At 39.1% G+C, this 27,416-nt stretch overlaps 1 long non-coding RNA gene and 1 pseudogene across 1 annotated transcript; one reads left to right on the top strand and one right to left on the bottom strand.

Annotated features, from left to right (window-relative positions):
- Positions 1-9,476: 9,476 nt before the first annotated feature.
- On the bottom strand, positions 9,477-10,327 carry LOC139728653 (uncharacterized; annotated as a pseudogene).
- Positions 10,328-14,035: 3,708 nt separating this feature from the next.
- LOC139728652 (uncharacterized) lies at positions 14,036-15,626 on the top strand. Its single transcript, XR_011710822.1, has 3 exons — positions 14,036-14,166; positions 14,838-14,941; positions 15,331-15,626. It is a non-coding gene; the product is annotated as an uncharacterized lncRNA (long non-coding RNA).
- The last annotated feature ends 11,790 nt before the right edge of the window (positions 15,627-27,416 follow it).

Below are 27,416 nucleotides of genomic sequence, written 5' to 3'. Positions count from 1 at the left end.
AGCTGCTATCTTGTGTAATGTTTACCAGGTACAGTAGATCCAGATCTAACAATAACATGTTAGGCCTAACACTTTACAATTAACAGTTAGAAATTTGGCATAGCAATGGGCTAGCCCGAACAGACGCCGTGCGGAGCATGGCTGTCACGTTTTTACAGCGACTGGGCCGGGCTAAGTTACTTAGCTAGGCCTGCATAACGTTTATGCCTATTAGAAATAGAGTCTACTAACTCTGAAACACAGCCCGAACGCCGAACGCAAAGATATAACTGTGTACAAGGAGCGCCCCGGGGTAAGGCCTATACCGGTACATGCAATAATGAGGAAATTTTTTCTAGGCCCTGTAAGTTATAACTGTTACAAGTATAACGTTAGAGCCAATAGAGGTCTGTCTACAGCCCAGTAGGCCTAGGTCAAAATCTCTTCAGTATGTTTTCAGGCTTGTTCTAAGTAAGGAGTCACGTCATGTAATGCCGTGTTCTGTTTATCGAGTTATAGCAATGACTTTGTTTTATTAACGCGGTTAAGGTTTATTGTATCTTTCAATTCACATGTCAGGGAAGTGGACACACCAACATGCACAGAAACCAGGGAACAAGTAACTCCAGCCGGGACGATACTAGTAACCAGTACGTACGTGTTTGGGTCGCTGGTGCGGTTTGGGAACAAGGTAGACTCTACATTGATCAGAGAGACAGCCCGTGACAGACCGTTGACAACATCGACCAGAACCGTAGGCTTAACACTAGCCAAGAATGAGCTGGGCGGCCACAAGAATTCATCGATCAGAATAAGAGCCCGGGATAGCCCATTTACAGCATCAGCCAGATCCCAGGGCTAGTCGAGAATGAGCTGTGTGGCTAAGACAATACATCGATCAGAATGACAGCCCGTGATAGCCCGTTAACAGCATCAGACAGAACCCTGGGCTAGTCAAGAATGAGCTGGGTGACCAAAAGAATACATCGATCAGAGAATGACAATTTTAGTCCGAATAGCCCGTTGACAGCATCGACCAGAAACCTAGCTAGCCAAGAATGAGCTGAGTCAAAAAGAAAACACTGATGATGCCAGAGAAAACCTTTGAGAAATATGTAGATAGGGTAGGTAAGTCCGTTTGCATTGACTTATAGTGTATTTCATAGCTGCTCTTTCAGAATCTGCCGTCAACCAAAAATTCATGTCTGGCGACTTTTTGTTGGTTTGTGTGATGGAGGGTCACATATGTTTTGTTATGATCCCAATACAGTATTTGCAACTTACAATGTACCAGTGATAATGTTTCACTATAATTTGCATTTAACAGCTTTGAATCATGAACTTATTGCATTTATACCCACGCAGGAATTACGTACAAAACTGTATTGTGTAGAGAATTGAAGATTATGTAATTTATTTCAAAGCACTGATGCACCTCTTGTCACCAGTTTATATTGTTTTTGCAGAAATACAAAATGTACATGTACATTGTAGTACGTGGTGGTGGTGTTTAAAAGACTGTTGCCAAATTTGGTGAACAAAATGACAAATGCTAACAACATATTATTGGCATAGGCAGGTTATAGGACAGCAAATTCAAACCTCAGCTTTAGGCCTGCATTGTATATAGTTTACTCTAATGAATTTATGGCTCTGCTGTTAAAAAAATGTAAATTTTTATGGATTCCCAATGTTATATATTTTAGATCATGGTTGGGGAATTTTTTTCATTCATGCTTGTGAAACTGTGTGGGTGTGGTACCTTGGGTATCCTAGCCCTTTTCCCCATGGGATTCTTATTATCCTTCACATTTTAAAACAATGTGTTCTTTTTGTGTGTGTGTGTGTGTTTTTTTTTTTTTCGTAGGACATGCTGTAAACTGTCAGAGGACATGATTAACCTGAATTGATACTCTTCTTGTATTTGCAGTTGTATAGATGTGTCTATGGTATTTTCAAATTGCAGAACAAAAAAAAAAAAAAGGTCACTCGTATACAAACAAAGATAAGTTAATTCAAGTACTCGACGTTATAAATGTGAAGTGAAGTAAAGTGAAGAAGTGTATAAAAGCTTATCCTCTCCCAAGTATCATACCAGCAATATAATGTATGTTTTCTGTGACAATACCAAAGGTCCTGTTTAATGGAATTGTTTTCCTGCCCTTTGTAGTTGCTTTTAGGACAAATATGCTTTAAAAGAAAGAAACAAACAAAAAAACCAACACCAAACAAACTAGCAAATACTGTATGTGGAAAAAGTTCCTCATACTACTTATGTAACGTACTTGACTTCTGCCTATCTTAAGACTGACACAATTACTGTATCTCATCCGTGCAGGAATTATTTCACAGAGAATTAGACATTTTGTTATGTATTTCAAAAGCATGATGCACCTCTTGCTACTTCATATCATCTGTACAGAGATGTATTGTGTGATGGTGTTTCAAGAACTGCTCGGTACACAAATGACAAATATTGTGGAAAAAAAATTAGTGAACAAATGAAAATATTTTTTAAAGAATATTTGACAGATTATAACATGACAAATACAAACCTCACCTTTAGATTGTAAAAGTTAAGGTGAATAAATACATTTCTGCGAATTTGTGAAAGAGCAAATTTCTATGGTTTTTAGTTATTGAGTTATGCTTCGTGAAAAAATATTGGTGAATTTCATGTACATGTATTCATGCTTGCGAAACTGTGTGTGCATGGGTGTGTTATCCTTGCTTTTTTTTTCCGGTGTCAACGATAATGTATGACATCCCAGATAACAATTCTCCGTTGGGCCAACGTCAGCAATTGTCGCCACGGTCGCTGTCGGTGAGATGACGTTGGCTTAACGGTGGGCCAATGTTTTTATGGTCGCCATGGTCGCGGTCGGCGAGATGACGTTGGCTCAACGTTGGGCCAATGTCTTTATGGTCGCCACTTGCGGTCGGTGGATATTGTTGGGTATCCTACGTTGGGCCAACGTTGGTGATGGTCGGTAGGGTTTGTGAACTAACGTTGGCGCAACGTTTTGCCACCGTCTCATCTTGTCGGTGATGCAAGATGGACATTGGTTGGTAATCCTAAGTTGGGACAACGTTGGCAATGGTCGGCACGGTCGCAGTCAGCAAGCCAATGTTGGTACAAGGTTGGGCCATTGTTTTAATTTCGTTAGAGGGAAGGTGGAAATTATTTGGCAAACCTACGTTGGGGCGACGTTGGCAATTTTTGTTTTCGCACAGCTGGTGAGATAACGTCGGCACAACGTTGGACCACCCGTCTCACTTTTGTCATTGATGCCAAATGGATATTGGTTGGCTATTTCTACGTTGGGCCAACATTGGAGATGGTCGGCATGATCGCAGTTGGTATGCTTACGTTGGAACAACATTGGCTCATTGTCTTACTTTTGTAACTAATCTAAGGCATCTGGCCAACATTTGCCCAACATTGAAATTCTTTTGGTCAAACGTCATGCGTGTATGTTGGCACAACATCAAAATATGCCGTTGGCTCAACGTCATTTTAGCCGTCAGACCACCACTGGTCCAACAGTGAAAGTCTGACGGAGTGACGTTGGTACAATGTCAAACCAACCATATATCCACTAAAAGGGCAGCATTTGTCCAGTGTTTATTCAACTTACAAGTGTGTATGTTGGCACAACATTAAGAAATTTGACGTCGCGCTGATGTCATTTTGGCCATCAGGCCAACATTGGCCCAACAGCGAAAGCGTAAAGTATGTATGTTGGCACAACGTTGGAAATATGGCGTCGCTCCGACGTCATTTTGACCATCTGGCCAATATTGGCCCAACAGTGAAAGCTTGCCATTTGACCGACGTTGATTCAATGTCAGACCGACATTATACCAATCATAATACCAATTTGAATGCTGCGTTGGCCCAATGTTGGTCAAACGTCATGCAAGTGTATGTTGGCACAACATCATAATATGACGTGGGCTCAAAGTCATTTTGGTCGTCTTGCTACCACTGTTCCAACAGTTAAAGTCTGACGTTGGACTGACGTTGGCAGAATGTCAAATCAACATCATATCAACCATATTTCCACTTTGAATACTGCGTTTGTCCAATGTAAATTTAACTGTAATGTCTGTATGTTGGCCCATCGTTAGAAATATGACGTCGCTCAGACGTCATTTTGGCCATGGGGCCAACATTGGCCCAACAGTGAAAGCCTGACGTTGGACCGACGTTGGTTCAATGTCAGACCGACATTATACCAACCATGAAACCACTTTGAATGCTGCGTTGGCCCAATGTTCGTAAAATGTCATGCGTGTATGTTAGCACAAAATCAGAATATGACGGCTCAACGTCATATTGGTCGTCGGGCCAACACTGGTCTAGCAGTTAAAGTCTGACGTTGGACTGACGTTGGCACAATATCAAATCAACATCATACTAGCCATAATACTACTATGAATGTTGCGTTGGCCCAATGTTAATTCAACTTGAATGCGTGTATGTTGGCACAACGTAGAAATATGACGTCGCTCCGATGTCATTTTGGCCATCGGGCCAACATTGGCCCAACAGTGAAAGCGTAACGTTGGGCCGACGTTGGTTTAATGTCAGACCGACAATATACGGGGTACCAACCATATTACCACTTTGAATATTGCGCTGGCCAAATGTTGGTCAAACGTCATGCGTTTATGTTGGCCCAACATCATAATATGACGTTGGCTCAACGTCATTTTGGTCGTCGGGCCACCACTGGTCCAACAGTGAAAGTCTGACGGTGGACTGACGTTGTCACAATGTCAAACCAACATCATATCAACTATATTTCTACTTTGAACGCTACAATTGTTCACTGTTAATCCGACTTGAAAGTGTGTACGTTGGCACAACATTATTCGAAATATTACGTCGCTCCGATGTAATTTTGGCCATCGGGCCAACATTGGTAAAAGGTCTCAGGAATGTAAGCGGTCAATTGCTTCAGAAATGAAGCTTACGTGTCTTCAGTGATGGCAGTGACCTCAAATATGATATTCATGATTGGGTTAGTAATGCAGCGTAGCTTGCATGAAATTATGTGCAACATTATCCAATTTGCACTGGACAAAATTTGCACGCTTACACATGGAAGGTGGGGAGAGGAGTACTATATTTTTGGGTTGATGCTTAACAGTATGTGAACAGGCATATGGCAAAGTCATCCGTAGGCGCTGTGGTATAGAGCGGGATCTGAACATCTCTCACGAAGCGAGACTTCTCTTTTCTTTCCTTTTCTTTTCCCACTAACAATGTGAAACACAGTATTGTTTCTTTTCAAAGATAGCGTGCCAATTAATTTCTAAACAAGACATTCCAACCCACCTCAAGCTTAGATATGCGTAGGCGTTGCGGTGTAGACATGGTCAATAGAGCGAGACTTCTCTTTTCTTTTCTTTTCCTCACTAACAAATAAGTTTAGCAGGAAACATAGAAGCATTCGCACATACTGTTTACATTTCCCATCACATGTATTTAACATTTCCCATCACATGTATTTAATATCGGAATTCTCATGTACAAATTTTCCCTGGAATTTTGCCAAGAATTTTTCTACACAATACATGTTCAACAGAAACCATTTGGTTCATACATAATTTGATTTAAACCGTCCACGTACTCGATCGAACAGTTTTCGCTATAAAGATACAAGTATGTTTACAAGACTGCAAACAGTAAAATGATTTGCCCCTTAACAAATCAGACTACATCTCTTGAAATGTCTTCAAACGTAGATTAAAGTCATTCATCTTAAACGATTTCTCTTATATATTTATTTATTATTTATTTATTCAGTCTTCTTTAAAAACAGGGTAGTCTTTTCAGAGCCAAAAGGCCTGCTTTTAAAAAGAGCCCTGTTAACATAAATATAAGAATTACACATCGAAACATATTTGCATAAGTGTAATGAAAAAGTAATTACATCAAAACCAAAACATACCAAGTCAAAACACAGTAACAACTAAACAGAAACAAAACAAACAAACAAACAAACGAAACAGAAACCATTAAACTGAGCTCATAACAGAACAATATGCTACATAACAAGACAGGGTATATAACCAACGTGCCACATAACAGTTGTGGCTACAGTTGGTGCGCAAAACTGTAAGAATGAATGAACCAGAATTTGCGTTAAATCTGCACTTACAAGTTGATCGATTGAATTTGGGTCTTGAAAGAGATGAGTGTTGTTGCCGTTCGAGTGTGGGTTGGAAGTTTGTTATAAATACTGGGTGCTATGAAAGAAAAGGATCGCTTTTTAAATTCGGTGTTGGGCTTTGGAATGAACAGTGGATTTAGAGTAGAATGACGGGTGACATAATATATAGGACGTTTTGTGGCAAGATCATTCAGGTAATACGGTGCTAAGTCATTTAGTATCTTGAACACAGAAATTCAATACTGATAGTTGATTCTACTGGCGACACTTTGCCACCCAAGTCTATTCAAAAGCGTTTCTTTGGTAGCTGAGTAGTCCGCATTTAAAACCAGTCTTGCATATCTGTTCTGGGTTCGTTGCAAGTTGACAAGGTCTGTTTTGTTACACTTCCCCCAAACCACCGAGCAATAATCTATGTGAGGTAGTATAAATGAGTAATACAGCTGTGCCAGAATTGTTTCTGTTAGGAAAAACTTTATCCTCCTGATACATGCTATTGCTCGATTAACTTTTCTAATTATACTCGATACATGTAATGACCAGTTTAAACTCTGGTCAAGAATTACACCAAGATACTTAATATTTGTAACATTTTCAAGGTAATCTTCTTCATGAGTAATTCTTAAAATCTGGTTTCTAATTTTACGTTTGGTTCCAAAAACCATAACTTTTGTTTTTGTGGCATTGATTTTCATTTGATTAACTCTGAACCATTCACACAATGTATTATATTCCTTTTGCAGGGTCATTTGAACACTAAGAATATTTTTTCCCTTGCAAAACAATGCCGTGTCATCAGCGTAAAGGGTGATTTTAATTTGATTTTCAAAAGATAAATTACACATATCATTGATAAATAAACAAAAAATTAAGGGCCCCAGAATAGAGCCTTGGGGGACACCAGAGGTAACCTTCTCAAAAGCACTCCGGGCACCTTGAAAAGAAACACATTGCTGTCTGCTAAAAAGATAAGATGAAAACCATTGTAGTTCAGTTGTTTCTATGCCATAGTAAGGCATTTTTGATAAGAGGATTTCATGCGATATAATATCGAATGCCTTTTTTAGGTCTAAAAAAATTGCACCTGTTATAAAACCAGAATCAAGGTTATTAAGCAAAAAATCAGTAATTTCAATTAAACATGTAGCCGTTGAATGCTTTGGGCGAAAACCTGATTGCCTCTGCGAGAGCAGTTCGTTTTCTTGCAAGTATTCGTAAAGTTGTATATGTGGACCGCCCTTTCAAGAATTTTTGACACACAAGATAATAGGGATATCGGACGAAAGTTGCCCAGTTTACTTGTATCACCACCTTTGTGTACAGGAACAATCTTGGCCTTTTTTAAATCACTCGGGAATTGCCCAGAGTTTAAAGATTTGTTTAAAATACGTGTAAGAGGTTCCGCGATGTACGGAGCTGCGGATTTCAATAGCCTTGGATGTAAGTCATCTAAACCGGCAGCTTTTTTGGCGTATATTTTGTGTAATTCTTTTATAACAAAGTCTATTTCAATTTCTCTGAATTTGAAAGTTGATTTCACTTGTGACAATGTATTAAGGGAGTTAAAACACTTTTCGGATTGAGTGAAACCATTTCCGACATTAACGAACATCTGATTAAACGCTTCAGCGATTTTATACTTATCTGAAATAATGTCATTGCCTATTTTGATATTTGAATTGATTGTAGCTTTTTTCTTGGGCAATAGATCTTTCAGCACTTTCCACGAGTTCTGCATATTGCTGTCGCATTGTCGTAACCTGGCATAAAAATATTCCTTCTTAAGTTTCTTATTCAAATTGTTGGCGTTGTTTCTAAGATGCTTGTACTTGTCCCAGATAACGTTCAGATGACTTACATCCTCTTGACATGGTGTTTGACCTTTCTCAGACAATCTTCTTTTCAGTTCAGTGAACTTTCTCTTATGGTAATCACGGTCTCTGGCTATTGCTAGATAGTCATTAGTAATCCATGGGGCACCTCTTAACTTCTTTCGAACAGAGACAAAGGGAGCATGTTTACGTGATATAGCAGAAAAGGTTTCTTTAAATTTTGCAAAGCTCCTTTCTACATCGTCACTCACAGTAACAAGACGATCCCATTGAACATGTGAAAGGTCATTAAGAAAATCTTCGACAAAGTATCTGAACGATCTGAATGAAAAAACATTCAGGCTGGGATTTTGATGGTCTGCACCTGAGAATTGCATATACATAGACAAGGGAGTGGTCACTAAATCCAACAGAATCTGTCCCAGATTTGTTTGTGATCTCCACCATTGAGTCTGACACACAAATAACATCGATCAATGTGGAGCTATTAGGGGGTTGTTCGCGTAGGCTCCTTGATGAGCTGCGTAAGGTTAAACACTGAACACAATTCGTTAACTTTGTTTGACAAAAAACTTTTTTGCTAACATGTTGCAATTTAAATCTCCAAGTATAAGAACGTTATCAGAGAAGGAAAAAACCTGCTCTAAATTCGATTCCAAACTACTGAAAAAAGTCGAACATGGGGAATCCGGTTTTCGATATATCACACCGAGAAAAAATGACATATGATTTTTAACTTTGATTTCTAACCACATTATTTCCAAATCATTATTTTCAAGATCTTTACGTCTAACGTATGACATATTTTCTCTTAAATAACACGCTACTCCACCGCCATGTTTATCCCGATCTCTCCTTTCCAGGATATAACCAGGAATCTCTAAAACACTTGAATGAATGGAGTCATCAATCCATGTTTCGGAAAGTGTAAACAGATCAACTGATTCTTTCTTAATGTAATTATCCACGTCCTCATTTCTATTCCGTATACTTCGAACATTAAGATGGGCAATCAGCAGACCATTATTATTTGTACTCTTAAGCTGAATAACATTTCCAGGCAACGTAACATAATTCTTGGGCTCTTTAACTTTTTCTACTTTTGGGATAGCCGTTTCAGGAGTTTTCAGATCTTGTTCGAAAAATGGTAATTCTTCAAAAATACACATGGAACACGTCCAGTTTTCAAAACATTCATTTTTGTCATCGTACTGAACTTGAGTTATACCGGCACATATAATATGAACCCACTTGTTACACACTGTACAGAGCAATGCTTTCTGATTACATTTTACTGGTGCTTTACAACACACACATGGGAACCTAACTGGCATAAATTGATATATCAAAATAGATCATCAAACATATCAAACACCAAAAGAATGAAACAAACAGATAATCACATAAATCACGAAAATGACTATTCAAAGGTATTGCACAAAATTTACTCAAGTTAGCATTACCATTCAGACGTTTATAATCAGTCTGAGTTCAGTGTTCACGTGTTTAGATTCAATCTCACCAAGTCTCTTTTTCTGACGATTGTGATCTTCTCGCCGTTTGGTTTCTTGACAATAATCCTCCCGTCCTGTGTCCAAAGTTTGAAATCTCTGCTGTCTAGACCCCTCTTCACTTTCCAGTAGAGTTTCGAGCGACCTTGTGTCAAACTTTCGTTGATGTAGACGGTTTTTGACTTACTGGTTGCTTTCCGTAGGTTGAATCGTGCTTTGTACACCTCGTCTCTCGTGCGGTAGGTCGCGAATTTCACGATGACATCGCGGTGCTGCTTTTTTGCCTTGGTTGTCGCCTGACTCCTTTTCGCCCCTCCGGCCATGGGTCCCAGTCGGTGGCAACGATCGATGTCTCCCTTCTCGACGTTGATCCCAAGGTCGTCTTTGCAGATATCGATGACGGTTGCCTCCACATCCTCGCCACTGTTTTCATCAATGCCAGCAAAAACCAAGCAGTTACGACGTGAATACTGTTCCGCCTCCTCTGAGGCCTCCTCGATCCTTTGGAGACGTTTCTCCATCGTCGACATTCTGTCGTTGACGGTATCGACGTCGAATTGTACCGAGTCCTTTACGTCGGAGCAAATTGACTCACATAACTCGTTCAGAAGCTTTGCTTTGATTGCAGAAATCAGTTTGGAGACGAAAGTACCATCAGTGAGTAGTCGTTCGATAACAGATTTGATGGCACTGGATAATTCCGAGTCATGGTCCGAGTCGAGTGTAGAGGCACCTGTGCCACCAGTTGGGGCTGGCTTCGTCGTCGGGGAGTTGTCGGCCTGGGGTGCAGAAGTCCCCGTCGAGGTCTATCCGTACCGGGCATATTGTTGACTGCCAGGTCTATTGCACAGGGTCAATTGTAAATTCTATGCTATCTATCTATCTATCTATATATATATATATATATATAAATATATATATATATATATATATATATATATATATATATATATATATATATATATCATATATACATATCGTCGGTGTTTTCACGAAGTGGCACGACCGGCCAAAATCGAGTAAATTTTTGATTTTAAGATTTTTGCATGTTATGATAGTAAATACCGAGATCTACAACGTGACAAATTTTTGAACCTCAATCTCAAATAATTACGTAATAATAACGACCGTGTCACTTCGTGAAAACTTCGACTGGTCGGTCTACGATTTTCACGAAGCGGCACGATCGCGGGTTGCTGGTGCGTATACGCCGGACGTCATCATAAATCATTTATCTGCCAAACGTCCTCGTACGCGCGCGTCTAAGATGGCTGCGCCCAGAGCAACGGAAACTAGACAGATGAAATCGGTAAAGTTACATTTCGCACTGTATTGACACTTTAATTGTTCGAATTGTTCACATTCTTGAATGTAGATTTACGAATGAGGAATTTGAATATGAAAACAGCGTAAATATGTATTCTTGCAGATCACATTGACTTCGTTTGGCGCTGTCCTAGCTTCGTGATCTACGTGCGCAGTCCCACATCTATTATTCGGTGTAAGTGGAGAATAGGCAGGGAAAGTGACTCGAACTAAAGTCAAATGAACACGTCTCACATTTGCATCGAATCTTAAACGCACTAACTGGTGATATATTGTGAAGTTTTATTGTTACCTGTATTACGAGCTCAAATATGTAATGCTACGACCTACTTCTTCCCAAGTGGCAGGTAGACTAATTTAACTATCTTATCTTTATACTTAATTATGTCTGAATCTTCCAGGAATTTAGATCCATAGCTGTTTAATAGGGAGTCTATATCTAGGCCTACAACTTCAAGATCTAACTAAGATAGCTAAAAGTGTTACACTGTTAATATTGTTCTTGAATACCGTTGGCGTTACCTGTCCAGGTTACTCTAAAAGTGATGTTATTTCACTGACTGCCTTTGAATTCTCAATGAAAAAAAAAATAGAATTACTTCTGCTACAAGTCTAGCATTAAATCAGGGACGTCCTCTTCCCACCTCCCTGTCTAAATTGAGGCATTACCAACAAAAATGAAGAGTTTGATAATGTTGTCGAGAATACCGTACCAGCAAATTTGATTTGGATAGACAACAAGCAAAAAAAAAAAAAAAAAAAAAAAAAAAATTGCTGTGCAACGTTTATGCTCAGCACCTGAATTCATAAATTGTTCTATCATGCTATACTATGAGCTTAAAAGCCTCAGTGTGGTCGTAATTGGCTTATACGTGGCAAGTACTTTTGCCTTAGTTTGCGATTTTTCGTTTTGTTTATTTTGATTTTCTACAATCTATGGTTCTTTGAAACACAGAGGTTTTTTTTGGGGGGGGGGGGTGGAGGCTGGGGATTCGGAGCTGGGCAAATTGTAAAATTAAACCAAAGAGATGTTCATAAACTTCAGATTCTGGTAAGCCGTAGAATATAGACCTGAAAGGGATGGGGGGGGGGGGGCAGTGTGATGTTTTGCTAATCTGTGCATCAATTTTATGATCTTACAGAACTGGTAGTGATGGAGTTTCATGTGACTGACAATGACATCTTTCATTCATTTTCCATTACAAACAGATATTGAGGCATTGGTGTGGACAACCCAACAACTTGCAGACTGGAATGAAATGAGTGCTGTCCTTCGATGATGGGCTACTTTACAGTATTGTAGTCCATACCGCATTCCTTGAACAAGCTTGAACAAGAACCATAAGTTACATTGCTATCTGTCAAGGATTTAGAGTAAATTAGACAGACCAGTGTGTATAATTTGGTATTGTGAAAGAAAATGAATATTTTGGGGAAAAGTATGTTTTTTGATAAAATGATGCTGTCCCTTTTGACCCCAAATTTGGGGTCAACAGGGACAACACTTAATTTTGATCCAAAAAAAAGCTGTTTGAAGGCATTTTTTTTTCAATCCATCCAATGAATTGGATTAAGAGAACAACTACAGAGTTTAAAAATGATATACAAACATTTAAGAGCAATCTATTCCATTGTTAAATCAATCTTTAACAAAAATTTCAACAGCCCAACAAAATGAGCTGATATAAAAAAATGTGACCCATCAGGTCAAAGGTTAAGATTGAAAAGTAAGTCAAAACTTTACTAATCCATTTAATTACACTCAAATATTAACCCATTTCTTCTTCAAGTGGCAAATCATGATGTACAATCTTATTCATACACTCTTAATTCAGTGTAACTTGACTCTTATGATGTCGGGAATATTTTGGGAGTTCTTACAGCAATTATAAGCTGGCACCTATAGTATGGGTCTGACCCAAACAGATGTGTTGTTGGCATTAAAACATGCAGAAGACAGAGAAAAGGGTCATGAAATACAAGTGGTAAAGTCCTAGCCTGTCTTAGGCAGTGAAAAAAATTCCCAAGAGGGTGGGTGGGGCCAGGGTTCCCAGACCCTTCCTCCCCAAGTTAGGGTTAAGACAGCGAAGTTCACTCTCATCTATGTATACAAAAGTGAAGCCACATATCCAAAGATCTTATTGCTCTCTTGTCAAGAGATTTAGAATAAAAATTCACACTATTGGAAATAGCTGGACATAACAAACATTTCAGAGCAATTTATGACATTATAATAGTTAATCATACAGAAAATTTAAAGGGCCAATCAAACAACACCATGGTGTCCCTATTCACCCCAGTCTAACTGATTTTTTGCCCAAGAGAAGAAAAAATGTGCTGTCACAAATTCCTGTTGAAATAATTATTTCAAATTTAAAGGTATGTTGTAGGACCTAATCAAGCAAATTTGAAACATACACATTCAAAAAACTTTTCTCGGTTTTGTCCCTATTCACCTCGCCGTCCCTTTTCACCCCGTTTTACGGTAATAGACAGTGCAGGCACACTACTAGTAATAATAATATTACTAATATGATTTGCCACATACTGAAATAATTGTTTTGATTACCTTTGAATTCTCAATGAAAAAAAATGATTTGAGAGTTACTTCTGCTAAAAGTCTAACGTTAAATCAGGGAGGTCCTCTTCCCACCTCCCTGTCTAAATTGAGGCGTTACCAACAACAATGAAGAGTTTGATAATGTTGTCAAGAATACCGTACCAGCAAATTTGATTTGAAATAATGGATAGACAACAAGCAAAAAAAAAAAAAAGATGCTGTGCAACGTTTATGCTCAGCACCTGAATTCATAAATTGTTCTATCATGCTATATTATGAGCCTAAAAGCCTCAATGTAGACGTAATTGGTCTATACGTGGCAAGTACTTTTGCCTTAGTTTGCAATGTTTCGTTTTGTTTGTTTTGATTTTCTACAATCTATGGTTCTTTGAAACACAGAGGGTTTTTTGGGAGGATGGAGGCTGGGGATTCGGAGCTGGGCAAATTGTAAAATTAAACCAGAGAGATGTTCATAAACTTCAAATTCTGGTAAGCTGTAGAATATAGACCTGAAAGGGATGGGGGGGGGGGGGGGGCAGTGTGATGTTTTGCAAATCTGTGCATCAATTTTATGATCTTACAGAACTGGTAGTGATGGAGTTTCATGTGACTGACATCTTTTCATTCATTTTCCATTACAAACAGATATTGAGGCATTTGTGTGGACAACCCAACAACTTGCAGACTGGAATGAAATGAGTGCTGTCCTTCGATGATGGGCTACTTTACAGTATTCCTGCAGATTTCTCCTATCATCTCAAGCTTGAACAAGAACTGTAAGTTACATTGCTATCTGTCAAGGATTTAGAGTAAATTAGACAGACCAGTGTGTAATAGACAGTGCAGGCACACTACTAGTAATAATAATATTACTAATATGATTTGCCACATACTGAAATAATTGTTTTGTCTTACTCTTTCTTTAATTACAACTGTATTTGTAGTTTTATGAATGTGAAGCACTGACATAACATGGAATCCAACATTTTGACATCTAATTACCTGTAGTCATGTTGCATTTTGTTATAAAGGCAATGCTGTCCCTCAGTCTGATTTTGATATGGTAGCAGTATGCAATTTCTTCAGTGTCATGTATCTTTCAGGACTGTTGTAACTGTAGTTTTTTATTGTTAGTTTGATTATTGTTGTGTTTTTATTTTTTTATTGGGAGGGGGGCAAGGGAGATGAGGAAGAACAGTTATACACTCTGTACTGATATGAGATACCATCAACTTTGCCAAAGTCAATGGCACATACTGTATGACAAATTCTTGGCAGAGACGATGAAAATGAACTGTCTCAATATACATTTATAGTTTTACTCATGTCAATGTGTTTTTTTCTTTGTACACTCAGAAGTCAAATGTCTGAGACATTACTTGCATGGAATTGACTATGTCACTGCTTTTCACTTGTGATGTCCTGCTTTCTTTATTCTTTACTTTAGTTCTGCTCCTGATTCTAATCAACAATATGTTCATTCACCATTTCGTCTGGCTTAGCATCCTCTTCTTACTGCACTCAAGGGTTACATTGTGCACCATGCTAAAGGTGAGCAAGATATAAACAGCAATCCATGCAACACCTTTTCATGTAGTATTTGGTTTTATTTTGTCATAGACAATTACTAAGAAAATCCAGTGTCAATGGACAATTAGGTGTAATCCTAGTACAGTCTTCTTGTGCACATTATCACATTGATTTAAACTTTATGATAAAAAAAAAAATGCATTAGCACTTTGGAGTAAAACACTACCAAAGTGTTTATATGAAAGGAACATTATCATATAATTATTTTCTTAGGGAAATCGGTGTAGTTTAAAAAATGTGGAAAATTTATTAAAGAAGTATGTTATGACTGTTGTATCAAATGTCATCATTCCCCTCTGCAATGGAGAAGTAACATTGTCTGTGAAAAACAATTGTTCCTCTTTGCATAGGGAGAGAAGCAGATAACAACTGTCTACTGGAGAAAGCCAAGAGAAACCCGAAACAGCTACAAATGACTAGGGTGGCTGAGCTGAACATCTGCACTAAAATCCAAGCCATGGGATCATTATGGAAGGAGATCATAGCAATATTTCACCACAATCACAGAGTTGCTCCACACAGCAGCAGCAAACTTTTCACAAGAGTGTGTACTTTATGAATGGACAGGCAGGTTCTGGCAGAATATTATTTCGATGTTCTTTTTGATTTTCTATTTAATGACTTTGGGTTTGTATGTGTGCAGAAATGAGGGGGGGGGGGTAGTGGTGTCTTAAAGTAGGACATCATTTTTAATAATGATGATAATAATAATAATAATGATAATAATAATAATAATAATTAATTATAATAATCAACTGTGCTTATATAGCATATGGAAACATTCTGTATTATGCCTTTTGTGCTCAAGGATAGAAATGATCTAACAAAAACATACAATTGCAATTACAATGATACCTTGTTTCACGTTTAGACTGTAATGACAGGTGTTTGCAAGGCAGACTTAGATTTGTCAACATTTGCAATTCATTTTAAATTCTGGGTAAGATTATTCCATATATGGTAGAGACATTACAAGCAAATGTATGCCATTGCTTTTTTATTCAGAATAACAAATAAGTCACTACCTTTTGAACGAAGGTTTCTCTCTGGTGTGTTTCCTATTTAAAGTAGTTCTTTCAAATAGTGTGGATTCAAAAGTTAATATCAACATTTTGATCTGTATATGAATTTTGACTGGAAGCTAGTGCAAGCTTCTTAGCACCGGTGAAATTTTTTTTTTCATGTTTTTGGAATTTGGACACTACTCTTGCAGCAGAGTTAGGAATAGCTTGTAATCTCTGTATCTGTTTGACTGACAATCCACAAAGTAATTAATGACAAGATCAACATGTCACATTAAGAAACCATGAACTGAATGTACTGCTGTGCATTTATCAGTAAAGTCTCAAATTTTCCAAATATGGTATGTGAAAGAATCAAGGAGACATTAAGGGACATTAATCCTACATACTGTATCTCTCACTGTCACCTTATTCACTGACATTACTCTTGATAACCATCAATCCATGAGTCTTTCTATACAGCTTTGTCACAATGATGCCATCCTCAATTTCCACTGTATTATGCTTCCCCTCTCTGACTTTAAACAGTGCTTTTCACAACAAAACCATACCAATGTTAAATACCATACAGATGTCTCTTCTTTTACTCTGTTTATGAACCAGCTCTCCCATCAAACTATTCATTTTGTCTCCCTTAGCCCAGCCACCATTATGCCAAACCCATAAACAATTTTCAGTATTTTTGAATTATGCCTACCACAGCACCTGTGACACCACAGCAGACGTAAACTAAAGTCAGGACCAAGTCAAGTCAAGTTGTGCAAGTTAGAAAGGTATTAGTAGACTGCAAGAGGGATATAAACAATTGGATGCCTACATTTCCTCTGCTTGCTCTCTCTCTGCAACTAATAAATGACTAATAAACTTTGACAGAAAATGTTTTCTTGGATGATAGATGTACTGGAGTACATAGCCATATTATTGCAGTCTGTGTCCACATCAGAAATTATGGCCTAGACATCATTATCTATGTCTTTTTATATTGTATATTGTTGTGGATTTTATTTTTGAAACAATAATGAGTAAATGCAGATCTGATAGCCACTTCTTACTGAGCTTAGATAAGGAACTTTGTGTATGGTATCCTCTAGCAGTGAGAGAAAAGAAAGGGAAACATGAGGATTTTTATATCTTGCAAAATAACATGGTATGGTAATAAATTATATTTCAGGCACATACTGTGCATAATATGAGTGCTTACAAACTTTTACAAAGTTAGGGAAGATCAAGACTGTTTGCAGAAGATTTATAATACACTTTGTGAACTGTCACAGCAATTTAAACATCAATTAGTTCAGTCACTGTCTACAAGATTGTATTGCCTTTGATATGAAGAAGGTTATCCATACCAAATCAGCTAGTGTCTTTGTAATTATGTACTTGTATTCATATCATCATATTCTAGATTGATTATAAAGTTAATGTTTGGTAAACAGCATTTGACCAGGTTGAAGTTAGGTTATGGGATATGGAAGGAGGTGGAACATTTTGGTCATTATTTTGTAAGATTTTTGGGCTTTAAAGGCAAAAGTCAGTCTAGTCTCATACGTCTGACTGACATTTTTGAATCTACAAAAAAAAAAAAAAAAAAGAAATATTGTAGTACCCTGAATGCCATAAAATATAGATATCAAGGTGGGTGATACATACAGAGCTTTGGTATAAATGTTAGAACATAACAGAAACCTTCGTTACATCTGAAAAATAAATGAAAGGTAATGTACTGTACCTTAACTTCATTCAAGTTGGAATCTGCATTATATGAGTAATATGATCCACGTATAGTTTATTGAAAAGCCATATTTAAAACTCGTGTACACACGTGGTAATAAATCTATGAATGAGAAAAGATACCCAAATAAAGCTCATTTAGTTTTTATGTAATTTAAAAAGTTTTGTAATGTGTCACGTGTAGGAAATAAATAGAGAGAGAGATTGTGTGTTTGTTTGTGTGTATGTGTGTGTTTGCGTGTGTGTGAGGGAGAGAGAGAAAGAAAGCGAAAGAAAGGGTGGAAAAGAGAGTGATATTACCAGCACAGAATTATTTTCTTTACAAGAATGACACATTCACAAAGCAATATAGCAAACTGATTACATTTCATATTCGAAAACAACATGCTTCGTGGTTATAGCACGAGATACAGTAATGCTCCGAGGAAGAGAGTGAATCTTGAAAATTATGATCCAAAATAATGTGCATAAAGACCGATGCAATGAGCTGAGAGCAATGATCAATGTGTAATATAATGAAGAACAACTCAATAATAATGCCTTTCTGCGAATGGATGAGAGATTTAGAAGGGGAAAAGAAAAAAAAAGTATCAAACAAAATCTTGATACCCAATTCATATCACTAGTATACAAAGGAGCATCGCTAATGCGCGCGCTGGATTATGTGCGCGCGCGGCTATGAGAAATGATGAAGATAACCTAACGCGCAGCGCGTGCGCGCCGATGGTGTCACTTCGTGAAAAATGAAATCCGCACCATGCGCGAAGAATCAAAGCGGCACGGCCGACGGTGCCGGTTCGTGAAAATATTGGAAGCGTTGTTTACGTGTTTTTGTGTTTTCACGAACCGGCACGACGGACTGTGCCCGATATTTCAACGAAACTTTTGTTTTTCACGATGAACCAAGAACATGAAACACACAAACAACTCCTAATCTGTCGTGCAGTGTGATATTTAGGTAACTGGACGTGAAATATAGGCGCAATCATGGATTTTGCAAAGGCAAAAACTTCAAACGCGATTATCTCGAAACTTACTTTCGCGGCTCCGGGGCCGGCTGTGCCGGTTCGTGAAAACACCAGCGATATATGCATAGGCGCCGGAAGTGGGGGGGGGGGGGGGGGGGGCAGGGGGGGGCGGCCGCCCCCCCCCCCCCCCCAATCCAAAAAGTGGGGGGGGGGGGGGCAAAACGCATTTTTGCCCCCCAAAAAAGCCCCCCCCCAAAAAAAAAATAATAATAATAATGATAAAAATAAATGAATAAACAAAGAAAATAAAATAAATATGTATATATAATTATATGAATAAAAGGGAAAAAATATGGCTACAAACGGCAGCTTTTGGACTGTAAAATGTCAAAATTTTCAAGCTCGCTCGCTTCGCTCGCTCGCATCCAGCAGTTGAGCCCGATGCGCCTCCCCCTTAATTTCTAAAGCGAAAAACATAGCTACGACGGCAGTTGTTGGACTCTAAAATGTCAAAATTTTCAAGCTCGCTCTCTTCGCTCGCTCGCATTGAATCGTTATGCCATTCTCCTAATGTTGCTGACAGTAATTGCCAGTAGTTGCGCCCGATGCCCCCACCCCTTCATTTCCAAAGCGAAAGATAAATATAGCTACAAACGGGAGTTTGGGGACTGTAAAATGTCAAAATTTTCAAGCTCGCTCGCTTCGCTCGCTCGCATTGAATCGTTATGCCACTCTCCTAATGTTGCTGCCAGTAATTGCCAGCAGTTGCGTCCGATGCCCCCCCCCCCATTAATTTCCAAAGCGAAAGATATAGCTACAAACGGGAGTTTTTGGACTGTAAAATGTCAAAATTCTCAAGCTCGCTCGCTTCGCTCGCTCGCATTGACTCGTTATGCCATTCTCCTAATGTTGCTGCCAATAATTGCCAGAAGTTGCGCCCGATGCGCCCCCATTTATTTCAAAGCGAAATATGTAGCTACAACAAAACTCCAGTTTTGGAACTGTAGAATATCAAAAATTTCAAACTCGCTCGCTTCGCTCGCTCGCATTTTATTGTTATGCCATTCACCTTATGTTGCTGACAGTATATAATTTGTCGATCGTTTCACACCGTCATTCCATAATCCATGTAAGGAAAACTTACAATGTTCCTCAATGACTGCGTTGTTAAATGTATCACATTCCGTAATGTATTGTAGTCCCATTATTGCTCACGCACACACGCACAAGCATACAGACCGTCAAAATTACTTTATGGTTCCCCCCATGTTTCGACCCACCGTACGCCACTTTACATATATATATATATACATATATATATATATAATAGATGTGTGTGCGTGCGTGCGTGTGTGTGTGTGTGTGTATGTGTATATTGTGTAACATTGCATGGTCTAATCTTGAGCCCCCTCCAATGTTTGCCCCCCCCCCCCCCAATCCAAAACTGCTTCCGGCGCGCCTGCATATATGATACTTGTATTCCACGTGTTAATTCCAGTACAGAAAATATGACGAAGTAGGGTGGTAATGCATTTCAGTTCAACAGTGCTATTTATTCAGACCAAATTTTCGTCGAATAAATTCGTCTTCCTCTGGGTCGACAATGACAATTGATTGTATTGTCGACCCTGAGGAAGACGAATGTATTCGACGAAAATTTGGTCTGAATAAATGGCACTGTTGGACTGAAATGCATTACCACCCTACTTCATCATCGTTAATATATATATGTATATATATGTGTATATATATGTATATATATATATATATATATATATATACATATATATATATATATATATATATATATATATATTATGTGCGGGACCAAGCAAAATATTGCAAGTATAAAAAACCCTTTAGAGGGATAAATTCTCGCAGGAGGGCCACCTTCCAGCTCAGAAGATCATTTATGTTTGGGGATCAGAGGGTAAAAACTCGCCATCATGTCATTCCCCGTAATTTGGTGCGGGACTTTGGGGATGGAGAGCCATTGGAACTGATCACTAGCGGGGAAAGTATAGCCAATGTCTAACTCATAAATTCCTATGTCCATAGAATACCAATAGATTTTTTTTTTTTTTTTTTTGGTCAAAACCCCCTCTTTGGAGAGGGGGTTTTGACAACAACAACAACATAAAAAGGGAAATAGCTGGAAGGAAGATAAACGTTTTCATAACATAAGGGGAAAATACTGAGCATACAGGGTGACTAGGAAAACGAATGCAGTGTTCTGTTTTCTTGTACTCTCTATCCTATTCAATTTTATTCTTTATTTTATGTGCTAGTAGCCATCTGGGCTACAATTGTAAAACAGATATGTTTGTTTTGTACATCCTATAAAGATCACCAGAGGTCAAAGGTAGAGCATTGTCTGTGCTTTTTGGAACATCAAGACAATTTCATTGTAAAACAGATAATATGCTTGTTTTGTACATCTAAACTATGTTTATCATTAACTAAAGGCCGTGTCACACCATAACGCGGGCTTGTGGCGAGGAGGTAGTTTCCAGCACGTAGAAGATTTTCAGCGGGCGAACAAGAATGTTTGCAATTTTCATTCATGCCTTGTCATACCGTACGGGGGAACTTCTGCGGCTTGACTTGCGGGGGAACAAATTTACTCCAAGGAGCTCTCCGCAGTTGGTCCGCGCCTGACAGTATCTAGCGCGTAGTTGCCCGGAGGTGCTCACGCAAGTCCGATTTAACCGCAGCCAAGTTTTGAGCATGACCAAAACTTCTTCCGGGTGAGTCGCGGGAATGCCCGTAGAGGTCCACGCAGAACGCCAGTAGGAGACCCTTAGCGGCAGTACTTCCCAGGCAATTCCCACGCAGGTACTTCGCAGTCCCGTATGCAGTCAAGATAATGAAATTCTGTGAGATTTCAGCCATTCCATTAGAGGAATTCCTTCACTAAGTTGTCAGCCCCCACGCGACTGGTACAAAGGTCACACAGTATACTCGCAAGTATAACGCGTCCAGCAAGTAAGACACATGCGCTGACTCGCACAAATCCTTTTCCGCCCTCAGGAATGTCCGGTATGCTAGAAAATCCGTACACGTAACAAGCCCGAGTAGCTTGCCCGGAAAGGTGTGACAGGGCCTAAACACGGTTGCGGGTAAAAAAAATATGCGTGCGCACCTCCGGGCGACTACTTTTGAGATACTTGCATGCTAGGTACTGTCATGTGCGGATATCTACGGGGACCTCCGGGTAGTCAAAATTGTTCTTTGCAAGTCGCACGCAAGGCTGGTGTGACACAGCCTTAATGAAACCACAGATCAATATTATGATATGTTAAGGTCATCAACCTCTAAAGGTCCCCAGAGGTCAGAGGTAAAAATCTGTCTTTGCTCTTTGGAATATCAAGACAATTTCATTGTAAAACAGATATGCTTGTTTTGCACATCTTAACCATGTTTATCATTAACTAATACAGTTGTAACATCACAGATCAATATTATGGTATTTTGAGGTTATTGGCCTCTAATGGTCATCAGAGGTCAAAGGTAGAAACCTGTCAATGCCCTGTGGAATCGGAAGATTTGTAGTACAAATGCATATTTAGTGCAGTGTAACCAAGATCTAGGCCTATCATTCACAAATGCCTCCAAACATCAATATTCTGATATTTAAAGTTCATTGACCACTGGAGGTCATCAGAAGTCAAATCAGACTTACCTCGCGATCTTAAAATGAATCTTATGGTATGTACTAACACTGGTGAAAGTTTCATGCTTTAGTCAAATTTTGCGCAATTCTCAAGCTTTTGAGGCCTTAACTGCTCTACTAAATAGCTTGGTCTGAAATTGGGATAAACGTCATTTCCATTACTGTATTATCCATCATAAGAGAGTCTGTAAATTGAAAACTAGTGAAGATAGACAAAAGACATTAAACGAAAATATATTGATGCCAATTCAATTCAATTCAATTCATGGTTTATTCAATCATCTTCGCAGCTGAGTAGCTGAATTGCGATAATTGTGTATACATAGTAAAATGACATAAAAATAACATAATTTCATCAATTAAAACACATCATATAAAACATGCATTATAATTTTCAAATACTTTGTTTTAAATACAAAATCTGATGAATTCATAAAATTATTGCAAAATGTCATCATGCCTGTAATTTTAAATGATATGAGTGCGTCACGAAATTAAAACTGAATAAACTCGGTAATCCTGACATGAAAACATAATAATGAACCAAATTTTTAAAAAAATGCGATATGATAATGCAACATTAAGCATCGTAAAATATTCCTCATACAGTGTATCCAATCACCTATCTAAAATGTTCAAAATATAATCTGCAGGGAATTACTGAAATAATTTTTGCATTGTAAACAAAACGAAACGAAAAACAAACAAACAAACGTACAGAAAGACCAAAAAATCTTGAGACTAACCGCCATAAATTTTGCTTTACAATATCTTTCCAATTCTACGGAGCAGACATTAGCGCAAGAATGTAATAAATAACAAATTTCATTATGAGATATAAAACAAACCCAACTCATCTAAAATATATCAAGAATACACCAATCATTAAAATTTTTTTTTATATATAACACATAAAAATCTTAATTGCAAATGGAATAAGAAATATGATGCTGCTATTGCTACACTGCATATTCTTCTACTCATTTAAAATCAAATGAATTGATAAACTCATTATAAAAATCCAAAATATGCAGAACTATCAGTGATACATATAACATAATTAACAATTGCCACATACTTTCCATACCAGCACTTACTCAAAAATCAATGTTGATAAAAAACTATATATACTGTACAAACGTAACTTTAAAAAATATTACTTAAAACATTATCAGTATATACACATATATTACTTCAAATATTAAAAGTATATATATACAGACTGTACACGTACACATCTACATGAACTTCAAACAATAGATATCATTTCCTTATGCCAAATCTTAATCATAATACTATTCTTAATTCAAAAGCTACAATGTAATTAGCCACTTCATACGCTGTTTTACACACCATCATTACACATAGTCATTGAGTAGTGTCTTACAATATATGGGATTGCACTTTTCTTATAACGTTCGGTTCGACATTTAACTTCGGTCAGTTTTTGGCTATTTCTAAGCTGGCGTCTGGAGCCTCGATTCGCTGGTAACCAGTCCCGAAAATTATCAAACAACTGCTTTGCAAATTTCCGACACAGTTCTTCACGGCGAACATACAATGTGGTTAAATCACAAATGTCCAGTGCCTGATCATATGTTTCATATTGATTTTCTAGTATTACGCGTAGGGCTCGTTTCTGTATTCGTTCGATCGAGGCATTTTGATGTTGTGTTAAGGACGAGTGCCAAATGATGCAGCAGTACTCCAATATTGGACGTTTATATGACACAAAAACAGTCACAAGATCGCTAGTTGGCATTCCGAAACGCTTTAGGGAACGAATGATGTACATCTTCCTCGATGCATTGGATGTGATGTAGGTGACGTGGTCAGTCCACTGGAGATCATTTCTGATAATGACACCAAGGAGTTTCACTTGTTTGGTTTCCGGTATAACCTGACATCCTAGGGATAGCTGGGTCTCTGGTAGCTGTCTGCGAGTAAAGGCAACCTGAAAGACCTTGCATTTGGAGGGATTCAATTTCAAACCGGAATCTGCACACCATGTTTCAAATTGGGAGAGATTTTCTTGGAGATTGCAGGGCATGTTTACTTGTCGGCTGTGAGCAATTTGTAAGATCATCGACATACTTCCATCGCATAGGCGCCGGAAGTGGGGGGGGGGGGGGGGGGGGGGCAGGGGGGCGGCCGCCCCCCCCCCCCCCCAATCCAAAAAGTGGGGGGGCAAAACGCATTTTTGCCCCCCCCCCCAAAAAGCCCCCCCCCCAAAAAAAAAAAAAAAAAATAATAATAATGATAATGAAAATAAATGAATAAACAAAGAAAATAAAATAAATATGTATATATATGAATTTAAGGGAAAAAACATGGCCACAAACGGCAGCTTTTGGACTGTAAAATGTCAAAACTTTCAAGCTCGCTCGCTTCGCTCGCTCGCATCCAGCAGTTGAGCCCAGTGCGCCTCCCCCTTAATTTCTAAAGCGAAAAACATAGCTACGACGGCAGTTGTTGGACTCTAGAATGTCAAAATTTTCAAGCTCGCTCGCTTTGCTCGCTCGCATTGAATCGTTATGCCATTCTTCTAATGTTGCTGACAGTAGTTGCCAGTAGTTGCGCCCAATGCCCCCACCCCTTAATTTCCAAGGCGAAAGATAAATATAGCTACAAACGGGAGTTTTGGGACTGTAAAATGTCAAAATTTTCAAGCTCGCTCGCTTCGCTCGCTCGCATTGAATCGTTATGCCACTCTCCTAATGTTGCTGCCAGTAATTGCTAGCAGTTGCGTCTGATGCCCCCCCCCCCGTAACTTCCAAAGCGAAAGATATAGCTACAAATGGGAGTTTTGGGACTGTAAAATGTCAAAATTCTCAAGCTCACTCGCTTTGCTCGCTCGCATTGAATCGTTATGCCATTCTCCTAATGTTGCTGCTAATAATTGCCAGCAGTTGCGCCCGATGCGCCGCCCCATTAATTTCCAAAGTGAAAGATAAAGCTACAAACGGCAGTTTTGGGACTGTAGAATATCAAAATTGTCAAGCTCGCTCGCTTCGCTCGCTCGCATTTTATTGTTGTGCCATTCGCCTTATGTTGCTGACAGTAAATAATTTGTCGATCGTTTCACACCGTCATTCCATAATCCATGTAAGGAAAACTTACAATGTTCCTCAATGACTGCGTTGTTGAATGTATCACATTCCGTAATGTATTGTAGTCCCATTATTGCTCACGCACACACGCACAAGCATACAGACCGTCAAAATTACTTTATGGTTCCCCCCATGTTTCGACCCACCGTACGCCACTTTACATATATATATATATATATATATATATATATAATATAGATGTGTGTGCGTGTGTGTGTGTGTGTGTGTGTGTGTGTATATTGTGTAGCATATGCGTGGTCTAATCTTGAGCCCCCTCCAATGTTTGCCCCCCCCCCCCAATCCAAAACTGCTTCCGGCGCGCCTGCGCTTGACGTTTGCAGATGTGAGGGCATCATTGACAACACTCAAGAATACAAGAGGTCCCAACCGCGTGCCTTGTGAGACACCAGCCTTGGTACCAAGAGCAGATGAAAGCTGGCCCTGGTAGCGCACTTGCTGGGTTCTTCCGGACAGGAAGGAACGAAGCCACTGGAGGAGTGACGATCTTGCTCCCATGTTGCACATGCATGTAACAGCAACATTGTGGTCCACCAAGTCGAAAGCCTGTGTGAAATTCGTTAGTATCATAGTGGTCACATTGTTGGGTTTGTCCCCACAGGAATGGAGGTAATCCAAGAGGCTGAGTAGATAATGATTTGTTGATAATCCCTTACGGTTTCCGAATTGCATAGGGTCAATGTTTCCACCAATGTCAGCCATGAGCCATCGATATGCAAAGAGTTCTAACAGCTTAGCAAAATGATCCGTCAGCGCGATTGGACGTAACTTGCTCAAACAGGGTGGTGTTTCTTTGGGGATCGGCACAACAATTGACTTCTTCCATCTGCTAGGAACAACTTCCTGTTCAAAGGAGGCATTTATGATGTGGCATAATGGTGAGCTAAGCTCTGCTGCGAACTCCTGTATCAAGCGTGGGGGGGGGGGGGGGGAGAGATTCTGTCTGGACCTCCGCTTTTTCCAACGTTGATTTTTGCCAGCTCACGGTAGATAGTCCAAGGTTGAATGGTGGGGATGGACTTTGCTGGCACTGGTCTGAAAGTTGGTAGTAGGGCCGGATCTAGAATGTGGGAGCCACTGGATATGGTGACAAAGTAGGAGTTAATTGCATTTGCTGTAGTCGACAAGTCACCTGGATCTATGTCAGGCAAGGACAGGGTCATCTCACGCTTGACATTCGATGACATGAGTTTGATGTGCTGGTGCCAAGATCTTGGATTGTCACGTTTAAGATTAGTACACGATCGCGGTAGAAGGTTTTCTTCGCATTGTTTATTAACCGCTGAACTTTGTTCCTCAACCCGGGCCACTCAGTGGATTTTTGATGGAATGCTCTCTGCCTTTGGTGGATAAGTGCTTTTACTGCAGAAGTTATCCAGTGCTTGTCTGTTGAATGCATCTTTACCGATCTTTGTGGAAAATGGAAGTCAATTGCAGCATTGAGGTCAGAATAGAATTGTTCACATTTGTCATTCACACTGTTTTTGTCGTAAACATCTGCCCAATCCTTGTGTGTGATCCATTCGCCAAAACTTCTGATGTTGGATTCTCGCAATGGCCTTATAACTCGACGTTTGACTTTGTTTTGTTGCACATGGTGCTGTTGAGGCTTCCAGGTCACTCCATTGTGATCACTCATTCCTACTGGTGCTACAATTTCAATGGGTCTGTACAATGGGTTCATGTTCGTAATGGTTTTGTCTAAAATAGCATTGTTTCTCGTAGGACGGTTAACAATCTGCGTCAGCCTATGAGCGTTCATCAGTGGTTTGACGTCAATGCGATTGAAGTCACCTGCTATGATGATGCCTGCTCCTGGATGGCTGGTTAAGATGTGATCAAGAGAGGCTATCAGGGACTGGATGAGAGTTGGGTCTTGTTGATCCTCAGGGGGCGAGTACACGGCTACTACAA

The sequence above is a fragment of the Diadema antillarum genome, unplaced genomic scaffold, assembly GCF_040938485.1.
Source record: "Diadema antillarum isolate AM-2024a unplaced genomic scaffold, OU_Dant_1.0 seq00000189_RagTag, whole genome shotgun sequence".
NCBI classification, from domain to species: domain Eukaryota; kingdom Metazoa; phylum Echinodermata; class Echinoidea; order Diadematoida; family Diadematidae; genus Diadema; species Diadema antillarum.
Note: the sequence above shows the minus strand (reverse complement) of the source record. Positions and strands in the feature narration are given on the sequence as shown.